The sequence below is a fragment of the Notothenia rossii genome (genome assembly GCF_949606895.1).
Source record: "Notothenia rossii genome assembly, chromosome: 6".
NCBI lineage: Eukaryota > Metazoa > Chordata > Actinopteri > Perciformes > Nototheniidae > Notothenia > Notothenia rossii.
In genome coordinates this window covers 33,201,999-33,205,071 of record NC_136909.1, presented here as the reverse complement: position 1 = coordinate 33,205,071, position 3,073 = coordinate 33,201,999, and the positions used below count along the sequence as shown (strand labels likewise).

The window sequence follows — 3,073 nt, the reverse complement described above, 5'->3', positions numbered from 1 at the left end:
CCTAGAATTAATGTGTCATTTTTTTTTAACACACTGCTGTGTCAAAGGCAATTCAACACATTCAGTGTCATTTCTGAACTATTTTACACACATGTGTGTACATAGAAAAAATAAAAATGCACATAGTCTGGGCTAACATTGGGCTAACATTGGGCACTGTCCTGCCCAATCAAGGTTTAGTTATTTCAAATGTATCATTTTTCAACTGTCCAACTGTCAATCAAATGTCCCAACTCTGGCTGCTGTGGAGGATGGATGTCAGCGGAGGAGAGTCTAACTCTAGGTAAGTTATACAGAAACAAAACGTTTTTAACAAAGTGAGCAGATATATTGTCATAATGTGAGCAAGCTAGGGGTCTAAATACATATTTTTAAACTTAAATAAATATGTTTTGTCAATGTTGAACAGCTAACTATTTTTTGAGTTTAGCTGCCTGGATGACAATTATTTTCCTTTAGGCCGTTCTTCTTTTTTATTATATTTATTTTATCTTAACTTAATGTAGCTTACACTCTTTTCTGTGATCATTCTTCAATCGGCATTATATTGATAGCATTAGCAGCTATATGTTTAATACTATCTAGCTACTTTGGCTAGGTTTCATTGTTCGGCCAGATGTGGCGAGAAAGTGCGAGTGAGGCTGCGTTGATATACAGTCTCTTACAGTGCAAATACGTAACTTACTCGCACTAAAGTTATTTATTAGTAGTACGTGTACACTACAGTTTACCTGTTTCTGACTAAAACATCAGCCACTACTCTATACTTGCAAATATTATATTGTGTAGAAGGGAGATTTCATGTCTGCCTCTTGTCACTAAGGCAACTGTGTATGTGAGACGCAGCGTCACGCACGGCAGTTAGGCCTTCCCGATTTGATTGGTCGGAAGGGAAGGGCTGGCAGGCTTTCCTTCCGACCAATCAAATCGTTGGAAGGAGCGCAGAGGCATGACAGCGCGAGAGACCAGGAGGAAAAATGGTTATTTAAAAAAAAAAAAAAAAAAAAATCATAATTTGTAAAATGATTGATTCGAAAATAATATGATAAAGTACTATTACGTCTGGGTCTCTGTGTTTAATTAAAGCTCTGTATGTGTGTGGAACGAGCCATTTTGTGTGCATGCACGAGCGAGAGAGATAGAGAGAGTGCACCGGTACCGGAGATCTTAGTTGTTAGCTTCTGGTGCTAGCGAGCTACGCTAACGGATATAAAGAGTTTTTTCAACAACAAAGTGGAGGAGAGTCCTCTTCTGTCAGTCTAAGTTATCTCAGTGGATCTCAAACGGTTTGGTCACCATTAATGTAAACAATTATTTCCGAGGCACACGTTTATATGATCATTATAGTTATAAAAAAATAAGAGAATAAATGAAAAACAGGTATGAAATACTATTAAGAGGGTGATTTGTAAAATATCCAGAGAGAAAAAGTATATCTGTTTACCGTTGTATTTCATATGGGTGTTGACAGATGTATCCATAGATCTCTTCATGTTGCTCTCAAAGTGCACCAGATTGATGCTTTTAACTTCAATATTTAAAAATAAATCTTCCCGGGGGAGCTTGCCCCCGGACCCCCCTATGTGAGGTCCACACACCACCTATAAAAAATAGCACTTTACCCCTGCTTACACCTATATGCCGTGAGCTGATTATCGAGCCTTCATTGTAACTGTCACAATGTGTATTTGCGTGGGGATTGTTGCAGTAGAAATTTCCAATGTAGCGCCTGGTACATTAATGGGAAACCCTAAATGTTTGAGCACCCTCTATGAAACGTCAAGCTACCCCGCACCACCCCAAAATAAATATGTGGCGCCGCCACTGAGCCTGACTATTTGTGTTGGGGGGGGCCGACTTCTTTTTTTCTCCAAAGGGGAGGCCCTGACAGAAAAGGTTTGGGAACCCCTGGTATAGAGTGAGTGTAGCGTGCAATACTGTGTTTCACCACACATTAATTTAGAGGGGCGCTGTTTCAGTCTTTGTAAAATACTCACTGACAACAGCGGAGAGATGTTTTTTAATACAAATAAAAAATATATAGAAATACCCAGCCTCCAGGAGAAAACGCCACTGGAGGCTGAGCAGAATCTCCCCTGTGCTTCTCTAGAAGTTGTCTTTATGGGTGAAGTTAATTAACTTAAAATTACCATACTGCTTATAATTTATATAAGGTGTGTATTAATGGGTTTAACTAGAAGATGATAGATGATGGCATTTAATTTAATCTGGCATAATATGATTAGTCAACATCAGGATGAATTTGTCTTTTTCTTATAATTACAGGAAGTTGGAATGAGCTGCAGGAATCTGTTAAAGTCCTAGCAAAAAGTAAATTAAAAGAAAAATCTACAGTGTCCAAAGCACAAACCATCTCCTGGAAGTAACAGGTGAATTTGGATTTGTCCTTGATAGGATTTTAAAATACAACACAGACTTCAAAGAGTTTATAGATGTTGATAGAAGTGAGAATCAGTAACTTTGACAGATTCCAAGTGCACTTTTCTGAAGCACCGGATCTTCAGCCTGTCCTAAGAGAAGTCTGTCAAACTCAGGTATACATGTACCAGGCGTGTTCAATTGTGTTTCAAAAAATCACACAGGCCAGAACTTTACTTTGTTCTGTGCTTGCTGTTATTGTTTTGTTCAGCCAAGAACCAGTTCTTCTGAATGGCCTAACTGATCTACTTAAGAAGAAAATTCCAGAAGTATTTGATGAACTGCAAAATAGCATTCTTACCGAGAAGACCAGCCTCAAGCTTGTCAGAGTTTGCATCTCTGACTTGGTAGAGAGGCATGGGTTGTAAGTATATGAATGTGAAATGTGTTTATACTGTATATAGGGGTTGGGACACTTTTTCCCTTAATTTCATTGCCCAACATTTTCTGTTTCAGGCCTGAAATTGTTCTTGTAATTTTTTTACATTTAAGTTATTCGTATTCATATTCTGTGAACAATGTAGTTTATTTTGTTAATAAAGTCCCTATCTTTCAAATTGAAACTGCTCTGCTTGCTAACTTTTATTTGTTGATACCATACTTACTATAGGGATGAATACATCATTATTAAAGC

At 37.8% G+C, this 3,073-nt stretch overlaps 1 long non-coding RNA gene across 1 annotated transcript; it reads left to right on the top strand.

The window, feature by feature from the left end:
• Positions 1–238: 238 nt before the first annotated feature.
• Positions 239–2,871, top strand: LOC307043400. The gene is made up of 3 exons (XR_013809368.1): positions 239–283; positions 2,287–2,555; positions 2,651–2,871. It is a non-coding gene; the product is annotated as an uncharacterized lncRNA (long non-coding RNA).
• The last annotated feature ends 202 nt before the right edge of the window (positions 2,872–3,073 follow it).